The sequence below is a fragment of the Impatiens glandulifera genome, chromosome 1 (genome assembly GCF_907164915.1).
Source record: "Impatiens glandulifera chromosome 1, dImpGla2.1, whole genome shotgun sequence".
NCBI classification, from domain to species: domain Eukaryota; kingdom Viridiplantae; phylum Streptophyta; class Magnoliopsida; order Ericales; family Balsaminaceae; genus Impatiens; species Impatiens glandulifera.
In genome coordinates this window covers 41,884,245-41,901,522 of record NC_061862.1, presented here as the reverse complement: position 1 = coordinate 41,901,522, position 17,278 = coordinate 41,884,245, and the positions used below count along the sequence as shown (strand labels likewise).

General features: G+C 33.6%; 1 pseudogene; it reads left to right on the top strand.

The window, feature by feature from the left end:
• Positions 1 to 2,563: 2,563 nt before the first annotated feature.
• Positions 2,564 to 4,707, top strand: LOC124925741 (annotated as a pseudogene).
• Positions 4,708 to 17,278: the final 12,571 nt, after the last annotated feature.

Here is a 17,278-nt window from a genome sequence, read left to right as displayed (position 1 = left end):
ATTTTTAATAACTTGACATGCCAAGATCACAATCAAATATTTTATATAAAAAATGTTAGGTATACTTTATACCTCACTAAAAATTTCGGTAAAAGAAAATTTATATTTTTATTATACATTGATTTTGGTGTACCTTTATTTCAGTACTATATCAGTTTATACCATTCATACAAAAAAATATACACTAGTGGGAAAATGACTATTAAAGACGACAAAAACCGTCGTTAAAAGTCATAATGTCGACGTTAATAATTATTAACGTCGACGATCAAAATCGTCGTTCGTCGTTGCTACAAAACTCGACATTAATTTTTTTTATTATTAACCACGATTTTAGGGGGAGAAAGCCTTAATTAATAATATAGTATTATTAACCACATCTTTGGGAGAACACCCTAAATGGTTACATCTTATCAATCAACTAAAAAATCATTGAATCCTACATCATATCATTTTTTATTATCTTATTAATTATGTGTTTTACAAAAAAAAAACAATCTCCAATATATGTAACACATGAGAGATTGATGATCATTAAAAAAATTATGTAAGAAACGTGTTAAGTGACTGTAGGAATTGATTTCTCCTTGTGATCTTTAACAAAAATTCTAATTTGAATACCGTGATTAATAAACTATTATTAATCACGACTTTAAGATAGCACTGTCCCAAATAATCAATAATTCGGAATTTGTTAGTGGACGATTATTAAGGACGACGTTATCATAAAATCGTGATTAATAATAGTTTATTTATCACGGCTTTATGATAACGTTGTCCTTAATAATCAATAATCTGGAAATTTTAGTGGAGGATTTTTAAGGACGGTGTTATCATAAAACCGTGATTAATAAATAGTTTATTAATCACGGTTTTATGCTATCGCCGTGATTATTAATTTTCTCTAAAAAAAGGCGGGAAGAAATGACTTTTAGCCACGACGTTCATCATAAAACCGTGACTAATAATAATGCTGGGAGCGTGGCGGGAAACCAAAATATTAGCCACGACGAATACAATGAAAGTCGTGGTTAATAATACTTATTAATGTGGGCATTACATAGCCGACATTAATAAAAATTATTAACCACGGCGTATATATTGCCGACACTAATAAAAATTATTAACCACGACGTATGGTCGCCGTGGTTAATGTTGGTCGTTAAAAATACTTTTTCTACTTGTGATAGTTTGTCAATTTTATTTCACATATTTTCTGGTTAAAAGTGTGAGAAACCAAAATACTTTTTGCCCTATCGTTTTGTTCGTCAACATGGTTTGACTTTTATCACACTCACTTGTTTCGTAGAGATGACTAAACTTACACATTTTTAATAAGTGTTTTTTTAACCCACTGGTACTTCCAAAAATGGCTAGAATTTCAAGTTTATAGTACTTGCATACCCTTATTGGTTGTATTCTTCTATCAACCAATTCTCTTATCGTCTTTTTTACAGTATTCCCATAATATACTCATACAATATTTAGGAGTTACAAGGAGTTTTGGTTTCGAAGTTGTTCTTCCTATCTTTCGAGTGGTGGACTCTTGTGTTTTAGATTTTATTGTATTTGAGATGAACTTGACAAAATATTAAACTCCATTAAGTCTATTATGAAAGAAAAAAAACATTTTATAATGAAAATTTTCATATCTCATAAAATAGAATATCTATGAAGGAATAATATTACAGTATAATTATCCTTTAATTTGATTTTCAAAAATTATATTCTTATAATTAAATTAACATCAAATTTACCTAACTAAAATATGTTCAATAAATTTATTAATAGGTTAATTATTTTATAATAAATTAATTTCGCTAACTATTTCGTATTACGTGCGTGAACATAATTTCTAAAATAAAAATAAAAATATATTTTATAATTTTATTATTCTTTATTTATTTTAAGTATTATATATATATATATATATATATATATTTAATTTATAGATATTATTTCGTATATACGAATTTTGAACCAACTTCAATAAATACATTCTTGTCTTAGTTCTCCACCATCTCAATTTTCAACTATATATTCATGACATAAATTTATAATTGAATGAAACCTCAATCCTATTCATTATTTACTAAAATCTGGAAACACTACTATAAATCAAATACCTCATTCAGTATCTTGAAATATCCTTCATTATCTTCACATTGACAAGTCTTAAGCAAGTTTGATTGAGTTTTTTTGTAACTATTATAAAAACTACAACCACCACCATTTAAAGCCTATAAATATATAGAGAGATTATATTTCAATATCTAGTGAGAAAAAATTATGGATCTCATTACTTGCAGATACTTCAACCATGAAATTATTAGTGGTTCATTTGGAGAATCTTCAGCAAAATCTAATCTTAAATGTCGTCAATTTGAAGGAAATTGCCCCCCCAGCTTCAATATCAAGTAAGTAATGAACCTCATAATCTCTATAATGAATGTTAGTTGTAATTGCCATCTTTTTCCTCATAACCCTAATTTCATCAATTTTACATAATTTATTATGTAACTTTCTAAATAAGTTAAAATACAGGGCCCGGATGGACGTGCATAAATCTCTCAGCGGGGGTATAACCCATTCGATGCCATTTCCACCCCATAAGAAAGAAATCTTCAAATCTATGGAGAGTTGGGCTAAGACCAATGTCCTAACCCTCCTCAAACCGGTTGAAACATCTTGGCAACCTCAAGACCTCTTGCCCCAACCTTCGTCGGATGATTTCCTAGACCAAGTCTATGATCTTAGACAGCTGGCTCGGGAGATTCCCGATGAATATTTCGTGGTTTTGGTTGGTGATATGATCACTGAAGAGGCTCTCCCCACTTACCAATCCATGCTCAATGGCTACGAAGGTATACGCGATGGCACCGGTTCAAGCCAAAACCCATGGGCCGTCTGGATTAGGGCATGGTCAGCTGAGGAGAACCGACATGGAGATCTTCTCCACAAGTATCTTTACCTCTCCGGTCGTGTCGATATGAAGAGTGTAGAGAAGACTGTTCAGTATCTTATCGGCTCTGGAATGGTAAGTATGACTTATACATTTTTCACCTAGTTAGGTAGCTCAAATGAAACTTGTTTAACTCTAGGAAATGACGTTGTGATAACTAACTATAGGAAACTTGTTTAGCCCAAATGACATATTGTGATAACCAACTGTAGACAAAAAAAAAAAACAAAAAAAACAATGGGTAATGGCCAACAATTTAATTAAGCTAATTAATTAATTTTATTTTTATTATTAATGATGTCATATAGGATATCCAAACGAAGAACAATCCTTACTTAGGATTTATTTACACATCATTCCAAGAAAGGGCCACCTTCATATCTCATTCAAACATAGCAAAGTTAGCTCATGGGTATGGTGATACAAAGCTAGCTAAAATATGCGGTTTCATATCGTCAGACGAGAAGCGACACGAAACCGCATACACGAAGATTGTGGGAAAGTTGTTCGAGATTGATCCAGACGAAACAATCTTGGCTTTCGCTGCCATGATGAAGAAGAAAATCACGATGCCTGCTCATTTGATGTACGATGGGCACGACGAAGAACTCTTTAACCGCATCTCGGCTGTGGCTCAACGATTAGGCGTGTACACTGCTAAGGAGTATGCTGATATAGTGGACACTACAACAAAAATGACTTTCGGCGACACTCAAGAAGAATTCTGCCAACCTTTAAAAGCGTCGCTAAAAACATTACCGACACTTATTCTTGCGTCGCCAGAAGCAGGGTGGGCGCAAGTTTTTACCACGCTTATTTAAGCGTCGGTACAAGCGTTGCCGGAAGGCGAAAGTTTTAACAACGCTTATTTAAGCGTTGGCAATATTAAAAAACGTCGCTAAAAGTCTATTTTATTTTTAAACTATTTTTTTAAAATTTGTTTTTTTCTATTTTCATTTTAGATGTTATTTTTTTATCTCTACTATTATCACATTTGCCCTTAATCTCTCAAGTACCAGATAAACATAACCCTAAACCCTTAAGGTGAATCCATAGTCCAGCACATTATAACCTTAAAAACACTTCAGAAACTAATGAACTCTCTCATATTTTATATAAACCAAAAACTTCTTTTTCTCCGATGTGGGATAAATGTCACATTAACACTTTATAAACTAATGAACTCTCTCATATTTTACTGTTAATTTAATTAAATTTAAATAATAATTAAATAAAAGACATATATTAATAATACTATAAAAAGTTTAAAAATTATGTTATATAAAAAATATTAATTAAATTTTAATGTTAACAAAATTTTAAGTCAAATTTAATTTTAAAAAAATTAAAAAATTAAAATAAAATATTTACAAAGTTTAAAAATAAAACATAAAAATTATTAAAATTTAGAATATTTAAATTATAAGGTTTTAACAAAGTTACAAAGTTGGTATATAAAAAAATTAAAGGTGGTGGTATAGATATAAAGATTGGCAAAAGTTTTTTTTTTTAATTTTTACTCACGCTTAATATGGGTTGGCATATAAGGGTCGCTGAAAGTATGTTTTGTTGTAGTGAGAGTTTTTTTGTGAAGAAATGGGAGGTGGAGGAGCTGTGGCCCGTGGTGGCTTACTAGTGAAGGAAGGGAAGCTCAAGAATTTGTTTGTGGGTTAGAGTCAAGGTTTAGAAGGTTAGCTGAAAAACCCGAATCCATATCAAAAACACCAAATTATTTGGATATTTAAAAGGGGAGTAGATGTGTGACGAAATTAACGGAATACATTAAGCTCTCTATCTATGTTTTCATTTTTCGGGTTAATCCAACTTTTATATTTTTCTTCTCCATGCATGTAAGCCTATTATTTGAATTTCTCTTGTTATTCGTGTAATAGGAAAAATAAAATAAACTTATCAATTATTAATAATTTATATTTAATAAGTTTAATAGTTTTTCGAGTGACTATTATTTTGAGCCGTATCGTGGAGTATCAATTTTTTATTTAATAGTTTTATAAGTTTTTTTATTAATATTAGAGGATGATTTTTTTTTTTAAAGACAGTAAAGATTACCTATAATATATATATCACATTTCAAATTTGAGATCAAATCCTAATTGAGCAAATTTGATGGTTAGTATATGTGAGTTCAAAATAGTTTTGAATGGATAGTGGTTGATAAGGCCCAAACCCATACCCAACCATTCTTTTTCAAACACCGTCCATTCTTGAACACTTGTTGTAAATTAATTGTGATAAAAAATAATTATGTTATTAAATAATATTATGTTATTAAACAATATTTTGTTTGTTGTATGACAAATAGGTAATTCGATAAATAGAATATGACAAATAGGTAATTCGATAAATAGAATATGACCTCGTCACTATCAGCAAACTCCTACCACTATGAATGTTTTGCTCAATCAAATTTTATTTAGCAACCCAAGAGAACATCTCGTTATAATTTCTAATTTAACTAACTGAAATTTTTCATCAAATTTTCCATAAAACTATTTACTCTAAAATGAATGGATGGATAAACAAAAAAAGATATTTTGTTTGTTACCTTTCTTTAGATTTGTAATTTACATATTCAATATGAAAGAAATAAGAGCAATATATTTCCTTAATTTACATTTGTAATTCACTCTTTTATTATATAAAATAATCTTCTATTATTTTTTTTTGCATATGTTTAAAGATAAAAAGTGCAAGTTTTGATCTTCAATTTGAAAAGCAAAATAACCTACAATTCTTTCATCAATTTTTCCATAAAACTATTCACTCCAAAATGGATGGATGAATATAATGATAAAACAATAAGATCTTAGAATTTTGTGTTTAGTATTAAGTGCTTTATTCTTTGTTTTCTAAGTTTATTCTAGATTATTACATAATCTAAGAAATATATGTCAATGAATCTACCAAATTGCATTATATAATTTTTTTATTAATTTTATAAAAGAAAAATTGGAGATGGAGTTTTTTTAAGACTTAAAATTAAGTATAAAATATAAACAAATACACAAATTATAAATTTAATCATGTGTTGTAATAGTTAAAATATTTACATTTTACACTTGAGACTAGAGTTTCAATCTCAGTTGGTGCGAGGGATGACTATGAGTACGGGTACTCAAAACTTGATACGAAATTTGATGGTGGTATAGGTATGTGTAAATTTAAGGGAATTATATGTGTGGAGACTAGAGTGTATCCGTTTGTGCGAATTTAAGGGTGTTGTTATAAAAAATTAAATGCGATAGTGTGATGTATGAATGACAATGGTACCTAAAAAACTGATACCCATGGGTATTCCATGGACATGGTGAGGAATGAGTAATTAAATGTTTGGGATAAACAATACAGTTTAAATACTCGTTGAAAGACCTTTATTATTCTTATAGTACTTCTTATAAAGATAAGTGATTGTGATATCAAAATGAATATTACTTAATTATTAATATTTTGTTTGTTGTATTTTTTATTTTATCATATTTATAGTTTATATCATGTTCAAGAAAGAAGATATAAGAGCTGAATATTTCCTTATTTTATATTTGTTCTGTCATGTTCAAGAGAAAGAAGATGTATTTTTTTTATTCGGTCTGTTTTTCCTAACAAATGGTATCAGAGTTGAAGGTTTGTCCTTGGCATGACAGCTGAGTCTTCAAAATGAGCATCAACACATTTGTCATCCTGGATGAGGATACCAATGTCGAATTTGAAGTTTGCTGTGGAGATTTTTGATGGAACTTGACATTTCGGCATGTGGCAAGGTGATATTCTAGATTGTCTTTTTCAACAGAGTCTAGATGTTGCTATTGAATTCGAAAACCATATGGTATAGAAAAAAAATGGAGTATCATGAATTAATTGACTTGCGGAACAATTCGACCGTGTCTGTTTAGAGAGCAAAAGTATGCCGCAAAGAATGAAACTTCTGCACAGAAACTATGGCAAGCATTGAAGAACAAATTTCTGAAGAAGAGTGGTCAGAATAAGCTCTTAATGAAAAAACGATTGTTCCGGTTTGATTACTAGTCAGGTACTACCATGAATGAACACATCACTAAGTTTAATTAGTTAGTAGCAAATCTATTAAATATTGATGTAAAATTTGAAGATGAAGAACTGACTTTGATGTTGTTATCGTCCCTTCCTAATGTTTAATTATTCAGAAACAATGTTACTTAATGGGAAGAGAAATGTTTCTCTTGATGTTGTAAGTTCTGCTTTATATAGTCACGAATTGAGAAAGTAGGACAAGAGGAAAAACAAAATAGCTACAGTAGATGAAGCATTTGTGGTTAAGGACCGTCAACAAACAAAATAAAACAAAATGGGGAGGAGGAATATCCAAAAGTAGAGTTGCCAAAGATGAATGTGCTTTCTGTCGTGATAAAAGACATTGAAAGATTAACTACCCAAAGTTGAAAAAGAAAGAGAAATATTATGAAGATGCAAATGTTGCAGAAAACAAAGATGATGCAAATTTAGAATTCTCTTTGTTGATGTCACTGTTAGGATTTGTATCTCCCAAATCCGACCTGCTTGAAAACAATCTATAAAAAACACAAGAAAGAAGAACACAAGAACACACAGACTTATAGTGCTTCACTCAAATTGAGTTACATCCACTTCAGCCACCACTAGATTTCACTATGAAGAAGAAGAAGAAATACATAGTTTTTTACCTCACACTTTATCTCTCTAAAATTTTGTCTTAACCATGTAAACCCTTAATAATCACATATTTATAGGGTAAACATTCAGGTAATAACCTTAAATAACTTTGGTCAGGCCCAAACCCAAAACAAAAAAAACCCAATAAACTCTAATTAACAATGTAGAGTTTATTATAAGTGTATGCTCCATAACTCAACAATCTCCCACTTGGAGACTAACTTCATCATCTCTCGATCGGTAGTGGATTTCCATTCGGTGTCTTAACGAAGAAGACCAACTGAAGTTGCACACAACTTCAGTTTCTTATTTGTGACAACTTTCGTCAACATATCAACTGTATTCTCACTCCCGGGAATCTTCTCAAGAGCTAATACTCCATCTTCTAAAGCTGACCGGATGAAATGATAACGAACCTGTATATGCTTCGTCCTTCCATGATAAACATGATTCTTTGGCAAATGAATGGCACTCTGACTGTCGCATCGCAACACACTTCCCTCGTAGTCTTGACCCAATTCTCGCAAAAAAGGGTTGTAACCACATCATTTCCTTAACAGCTTCTGTCACAACAACATACTCTGCCTCACAACTAGAAAGAGCAACAATCTTCTGCAATTTTGAAACCCAACTGATTGCAGTACCTCCTAGAGTATAAATATACCCTGTTGTGCTCTTCCTACTATCAATATCACCACCATTGTCAGCATCAACATATCCTTCCAAACCCATATTAGACTTTCGAAAACACAAAGCGAGACCCGTACTTCCTCTTAAGTATCGTAGTATCCACTTTACTGCTTCCCAATGTTGTCTACCCGGATTGCTCATGAATCTGCTAACAACTCCCACTACATGTTCTATGTCTGGTCTTGTGCAAACCATCGCATACATAATACAACAAATGGCAGAGGCATACGAAACAGTTTCCATGTAATTTTTCTCCTCCTCTGTTGAAGGCGACTGATCTTTAGATAGTCTGAAGTGACTAGCTAAGGGGGTAGTAACTGGTTTTGCATCATACAAGTTTAACCTACTAAGAACTTTTTTCACATATTCTTCTTGTGAAAGCTTGAGAACTTATTCATCCCTGAAAATTCTCATCCCAAGGATTTGTTTAGCAACACCCAAATCCTTCATTGCAAACTTTTCAGACAACTTTTTCTTGAGCTTGTTAATCTCATACAAGCTTGCTCCAGCAATCAACATGTCATCAACGTAGAGAAGAAGAATAATGTACGATTTATCAAACCTCTTGATATAGCAGCAATGATCAACTTCACACCTCAAAAAATTGTTACTTTTCATGAAGCTATCGAACTTATTGTACCATTTCCTTGGAGCCTGTTTCAAACCATACCGACTCTTCTGAAGCTTACACACAAGCTCATCTTTTCCTTTGATTTCAAATCCTTCTGGTTGTCGCATATAAATCTCTTCATCTAAATCACCATGAAGAAAAGCAGTTTTGACATCCATTTGTTGAAGATGAAGGTCTTCTTTTACAACCAAACTCAAAATAGTTCTGATTGTCATCAATTTAACTACTGGAGAGAAGATTTCATTGTAGTAAATACCTTCTTTCTGTTGAAATCCTTTCACAACCAACCTTACCAAGTACCTCATGATTTTATCATGTTCTTCTTTAATCCTGAAGATCTATTTGTTGTGAAGTGCTTTCTTTCCCTTTGGTAGCTCAGTGAGCTCCCAAGTATGATTCAACGTCAAAGAGTCCATCTCATCTTTCATCGCAGACTCCCACTTAACTGATTCATCAGATTTTATTGCTTCCTCAAAGCATTCAGGTTCACCTCTATTTGTCAACAAGATATAGTTCAGAGATGGAGACCACCTCTCAATTGGTTTTCGATTCCTTGACAATCTTCTCAACTATATAACCGGTGTTTGCTGATTTACCTCTGGGGCCACATTTTCAACAATATCATCTTCAACAACACATTGTTCTTCTTCGACAGTCAGTATATATTCAGCTGAAAAATCTCTCAAATCGACTGTACCAGTCTCTTCCAACATGGAATTACCATATGATGTCTTCCCAACATAATCTTTGTAGAGAACCTGTTCATTGAAGATAACATTTATGTTACGAATGATCTTCCGATTTCGATTATCCCTGAAATGATAACCAAACTCTATATCACCATAACCAATGAAAAAATATTTATTAGACTTTGGATCAAGCTTGCTCCTATCACATTCATTAATATGAACATATGATAAACAACCAAACACTTCTAAATAAGAAAGATTTACCTTTTTATTGCTCTAGGATTCTTTAGGAATTCTGAATTCAAGAAGAATAGAGGGTCCCCTATTTATCAAATAGGCAGCAATATTAATAGCTTCTTCCCAGAAGGTTTTAGGCAGCCCTACATGCAATCTCATTCTTCTAGCACGCTCGTTCAATGTTCGATTCATTCGTTCATCTACTCCATTTTCTTGAGGCGTTCAGGGAACAATCTTCACCATACTGATTCCATTCACAACACAATACTCTTTGAAATCTGAATTGATATATTCACCTCCGTTGTCGGATCTTAAGCTCTTAACTTTCTAATTTGTTTCATTTTCAACCAAAGCCTTCTATTTCTTGAAATAGTAAATACTTTAGACTTGTGCTTCATAAAATATACCCATACCTTTCTTGTCAAATCATCTATAAATGTCACGTAGTATTATGATCCACCAATAGATGAAACAGGTACAGGTCCCCACACATCAGTGTGTACCAACTCTAGCCTTTCTTTCTTAAGCTCCTTCCAAATTTTTAAGAAACTCACCCGTTTCTGTTTTCCAAGAATGCATGTTTCACATAACTGATTTTCAACAGACTTCAGTTCTAGAATCTGTCCATTCTTCAAAAAAATTTTCATCCCTTTTTCGCTCATATGGCCCAACCTGCAATGCCACATCTCACTGTTCTTCGAGTCATCAACTACAACAGCAACTGATTCTCTACAAGAGTATGGGTAGACATTACTTTGTTACTTTTGTAGATGATTTTTCCAGAAGAGTATGGGTGTTTACTATTAAGAAAAAAGATGATGTGTTTGAAAATTTTCTTAAATGGAAAACTCAAGTTGAAAAAGAGACATGAAGAAATATCAAAATTCTCCGGACTGATAACGGTGAAAAATACAAGAATGATTCATTCCAGAAGTTATGTAAAAAGTGTGGCATAGTTCGACACTTCACATTTAGAAAAACACCACAACAAAATGGAGTATCAGAACGTATGAATAGAACATTGGTGAAGAAAGTTCAATGTATGCTGTCTAATGCTGGGTTAGACAGGAAATTTTGGGCAAAAGTTGTGTCATACGCTCAACATTTGGTAAATCACTTACCATCATCTGAACTTGGTGGCAAGACTCCATTAGAGGAAAACCTACAACTGATTATGATTCTTTGCATATTTTTGGTTCTACTACATATTATCATATAGTTGAATCAAAATTAGATCCACTAAGAAAGAAGACTCTTTTTATGGGACTTACTACTGGAGTTAAAGTATATTGCCTCTGGTGTTTGGATAAAAATAAACCATTATCAGTAGAGATGTTACTTTTGATGATTATTCAATGTTGAACAAGGTAACACAAACAAAATTGATTGTACTCTACAACAGGTGGAGTTTGAGCGATAAAGATAAGCTAACTATAAGTGACTCTTTGACGACAGACAAGTGAGGAAGACGTTTCGACCCAAGAACCTTCACAACAACGTGAATCAATTGCTGTGAACAGACCAATACGAGTTATTCAAAAACTAGGTCGGTTTGTTGACATGGAGGCATATGCAGTTCTAGTCATAGATGATGTTCCATTCACTTTTTCAGATGTTAGTCGAAGTATTGAAAATGGAAAAGGAAAGGTGTTTTGGAAGATGATATACAATATCTTTAGAAGAATTAGATATGTAAGTTGATACATCTACCAAAAGGGAAGAATGTTATTGGTTGTAAATGAATATTTTCTAAGAAAGAAGAATTTACTGAAAAACTTGATGTTCGCTACAAGGAAAAAATGATAGCTAAAGACTACGCTCAGAAGGAAGAAGTTGATTATAATGAGATACTTTCTCCTGTTGTTAAACACTCTTCCATTAGAGTTTTGTTGGCCTTGGTAGCGTAGATAAATTTGGAGCTAGCTCAACTAGATGTAAAGACCGCAGTCCAACACAGTCATTTGAACGAGAAAATCTACATTTATAAACCAAATGGATTCAAAATTGTTGATAAAGAAAATTGGGTTTGTGAGTTGAAAAAATCATTGTACGGGTTGAAGAAATTGCCGAGACAATGGTACAAGCAAATTGACAAGTTTATGATGTAGCACAAGTACAGAAGACACATATTCAATTCGTGTGTGTATTTGAGCAAACTGCAAGATGAGTCTTATAATTATCTACTCTTGTACGTTGATGATATGTTGATAGAATCAAAGAGCCAATATGAAATTGACAAATTGAAGGATCAATTGGGTAAAGAGTTCGAGATGAAAGACATGGGAAAAACCAAATCTAAATATTGTTTAGATTTGGTAAACATCTTCCGCGTTTGAGTCGACGTTGAAGAGCGCCAATTGGAAACACTTAAGAACTATTTTTTAATAATTAAGATTTGTATTGGATATAGTGTCAATGTAGATATTTGTTATTTTTGACACAATTAGAATCCCACACCGAAAGATGATGAGTGTGAAAGAAGTTTCTTAGTATATAAAATAAACTCTCTTCATAATTAGAATAGAATCCCACATCGGAAGACGATGGGAGTGGGGAAAGTTTCTTAGTCTATAGAAAAACTCTCATTCCTTTGGTTTATTGCACGCAATACTTGTATCTCTTTTTCCTTATTAATTGATAGTCTTAGTGCTCAGAGACGTAGACAATATTTTGGCCGAACTTCGTCATCAAATTCTGTTAGTGTGTTCTTTCTTTTGTTTATTCTTTTATTCGGTTAGTTTTCCCATAACTTTGACAAAATTTATTTTCAAGCTCTAACATGTTCTTCTGTTAGTGTGGATATTTAGATGAATATGTGTAGCTGACTAAATTCATTCATTTTGAAGCTATATGTTTGATTTTAGTAGTATATTTTCTTTAGTTGTATTCATATCTATTTTAAAAGTTTTAGTAAATTTGTTAACGATTTCTACAATGATAATATTTCATGTCAAAATTGTTGACAATCTTATCTCGTTACAAATACAAGTAAATTTATTATAACAATACAATCAAAAGATAATTTAATATAATACACTAAAAGTATTAAGTAAAGACAAAAATAAGAAAATTATCTTGTATTGTTTCAAAGCCTATGATAATTACCGTTTCCTTAAAATAGTTCTACTGTCTCCTGATTGTGCTTGAGAGTTTTACGTCGGTGACTGCTTCCTAGGGCACAACAAAAATCTATAATGGTTTAGCACATAAAACCACCACACAACAAACTTGACAAATATTATCTAAAACACAATCACTGGGTTTTAAAAGAAAACATGAGTCAAAACTTGAAAAATACTCACAAAATATGGAAATGACTTTTGAAATTCTAGAGTGAAAAATAATAATATGTAAAAGAATTAGAGTAAAAGAATATATATAACTGTAAATTAAACCATCAAATAAACAAAACCATTTATCAATTCATTAATCCAATGGTCACTAATACATTCATCCGATTGTTAGCCTTGCTTGCCTCTTCATTATATGAAATTTTATCTTTATTAGGAGAATTCACGTTACATAAGTTCAAATTTCTAGCACTTATTATCAATAACAATTGATAGTGATAAGTATTGTAGTTACAATAATAATTTACAACTTTTCCAATGACCTCTACGGGTTTTAGAGCAGGTCTTGGTTCACCGATCACGATTCCACCTGTCTGTCTTCTGGAACGCATCAGTTCAAACGCAGATTGTGGTTTCTTACAGAGCTCAGCAGGAAGTTCCATACGAACAACTTTCCAAGCTACCAATGAATCTTTAGGAACTGGAATAATGGGTTCACTAGCCACAAGGGTAAGAACAACACCTTGTTCTGGTTGAGATGACTCTATAGCACCGGCGGCTACAAGATCAGTTTGAACAATAGGAGACTCAATCCTGTCAACAGTTTCATCATTTGGACCGGCTGACTCAACAACAGGCCCTTCAGTAGATTCTCTCAAAGGAGAAAATATAGATTCAGCTTGTTCCACTACGGGAACATCAAATTTAGGCACAACGACCAAAGATTTAGAAGACTTTACCTTTACAGATTTAGACGCGCGGGGCGCCCTTGTCTTCTTCTCCTTTGAGGCACAGGACCTCGAAGGTTTCCTCAAAAAGGTTGAGGGAGTGGATAATGAGGACATTGGAGTTGCAGCAAGTACGCCTGGACCTTGCTTCAACCTTGAATCGACAGATTCCGAGTCCTTCTTGTTTGGACTCTTCAGACTGGAGGAACTGGCCTCCGATTCATTTACCGTTTTCGTTCTCTTTGCCCCTGTTGACAGAACAAAAGCAGAAGGCTTGGATCAGGTAGAAGGCTTTCCACCGGTTTGATAACTCGAAGCACCAGATGCAGATTCAAGGTTGCTCTTCAACCTCATTAGTGTGTTAGCCACTGTAAGAGTAGTAAATACTCTTGGAGAGTTGATCTGCACCGGTTCACCAACAGAAACCCCCAATTGCTTCAACAAATGACTTAGTTGAGCAGCATATGTTATATTTTCCTTGTTCGTCTGACAAATAGAAAAGCACAAGTTCTGGAAAAGGGTATGAGCCCAGTTTACCTGGATCCCCTTTGAGATAGCACACATATAGTCAAAACGGTCTTGACTATAAAGATGAAAAGAGCCAGATTTCCCTTGTAGCGCCTTTGCCACCACGTCATTCAGTAGAATGAAATGCGGTTTGAGTGCCTTCTTGGGTCCATTCACATGGATCATCGAGCCGTCGACAGAAAAAGTTGTCTTCATCTCGTCCATGATTTCTGAAAAAAGGATTAAGTCGAATAAATGTCTCTCCGTAGAAAGTTCAAAGAACTCCGCATAAACTACTTCATTGAAAGAAAACTCCATTCCGTTGACGGTTGCTACGATGGAATCATCCACCATAGTTGCAATTTTGAAGAACTCACAAACTTCGTTTTCGTAGAATATGAACGGTCCGCCTAGATACTTCCTTAACCCATAATATTCTAGGGTTTGGAACATCTTCACCACCTCCGGTTGATCGAACGTGTATATAGATGGAAAGTCCACCTGCAAAGTACAGTGACCCAGAGTGATTTTCTTCACCATTTTCGAAGGAGTATGAACCGACACAATATTTCAGAGAGATTTAGTGAGAGAAATGCAAGGAGAGCTAGGGTTCTTAAGAATTTTGAAGGATTGAAAGCTTTCAAATTCATGCAGTAATGTCCTTATATAGATGGAAGTGGGAGATACAGAATAACCGTCTATTCTAGGGGTATGGCCCATTAATAAATGTTAAACGTCCTTTTTCAAGAAGTCATCATTAAAAATGAGGGTATATCATTCATTTTCTCTAAACTTGAAAGACACGTGTCTTCATGTTAATAAGAGATGACTGTTTGATATTTTGAGCGGGAAAATAAATAACTCTTAATCGTGGGACAACTTTCCTTGATTAGTCTAATCGGCACGTAGTTAGACGTTTTTCTTACTCCACAAATCCATATAACAGAACGTCTATTAGACGGATGAATCAATTAGACGCATACGTCTAATTCCGTGTTATAAAAATCCGTCTAATGTCTATTAGACGTGTACGTCTAATTCCGCATAAACTCTACGTGTTAGACGTGTGTTGATTAGACGTGAGCAACCTCTTGCTCGTGACGTAAAAACGTCTAACGTCTATTAGACGTGTCCGTCTAATTGCGTAGGTATAACACCTCAACATATAGACTTATATGAATGGATTTTGAGCAAAAATACGTCTAAGTACACACTGTTTCTTTTAGACCCCCTTGTCTAATTAGACCGATTAAGGATATTCGTCTGGAGAGTATCTTTACTTCCAAAGTAATTCTCCCTCTCAGTATGTATATGGATATAAAAATGTAGTAAGTGATTTTTGTGATCCAAAGACCAAAAATATTTTTAACAAATAAAAATAAACATTTCTTCTACTAGAATGACACATGCCATTGTTGATCTTCCAGTCTGTGTACTCAGAGGAGTACTCTTCTAGCTTCCTTCCTGCATCACCTACAAAAGAAACTATTTACACATTTTGGTACCCATACTTAATTGGGTTCTTGATCAATTAGTCCCTTAGGAATCCATATCTGAGTTATTCTAATGGACTTCCCATTTTGTGTTGTGATTAATGCATAAAATTTTGACTTAGCAGATGACTTCTGCTAGCCACTGATCCTTTAACTTTTGAAGAAGATTTTCTTTTAAAACTCCTTGACTTAGAGTCAGGTTTTAGATTGCCAATCCTGTTAGCTGCTTCTAACTTATTCTTAATCCAGCTAACAGTAGGAGGAACATAGATTATTTCATTTTTGAAAGCCACTTCTTCATGAATGGGATCAGATTCAATGTTAGTCACACTTCCTTTGACAAAACTTATTGGCTTAAGTTTGTCATCTGATTTTGAATTTTTGCATGACAGGTTAGGGTCATTGCTATAAAATCCCAATCCGGATCTAGATCCAGCCGGTTTCAACATGCTGATCTGATATTTGACAGCATCTCCAGACCTTGTCCATGCACTGGCAACATAGTTTAACCTTTTGTTTTCAGATGAGAGGGTTTGAATCTGTTCTTGGAGCATCTCATTCTCAAATGAGATTTCTTCAATCTTCTTTTCAAAAACATTTGACTCTTCAGCTTTAGACAGATTTGATTTATTTACATCTGATGAAGATTTAGTTTCATTTAGGGATTCTGCTAGCTTTCTGTACTCGATGACCATGTCATCTAGTGCATCTACTAGTTGTTCCCTTGAAAACCTTTCGGAAGAGAAGTCAAATACATCAGTCTTCTGAGTTCTTTCTTCATCTTCTTTTGCCATGAAGCATGCCACCTCCTCTTCATCACTTTCACTGAATGAAAAGTAAGAGCCACGGCTGCTTCCTCTATTCTTCCCGTCACATGCCATAAGAGCCTTCAACTCTTTTCCATCATCCTTGGCATCTTCATGCTTTGGATTCCGGCATTCCAATGCATAATGACCTTTAATACCACAGTTAAAACAAGTAACATTAGCTTTAGATTTTCTATTATCATTAGAATTTGAAGAGTTTGAGTTAGAGTTGCTCTTCTTCATGAAGTCTCCAAACTTCTTCACAAAGAGAGACATAGCATCGCTGCTCAGGTGCTGAGCTGCCATCTTCACGTCCGGAGCGGTTGGTGGCTCTTCAGCAGTCACCAGCGCCTTGGCAATGATTACGGACGTGGGTTGATCTTCTTCCATCCTACAGTTCAGCTCGAACTCATAGTCCTTGAGGTCAGCAAAGAGATCAAAGAGAGAGATCTTGTTAAGATCTTTGGATTCTCTCATCTCCATAGTCTTTATGTCCCATTCTCTTGGAAGAGCACGCATGACCTTGATAGAAAGCTCCCGGTTGCTATAGGTTTTGCCT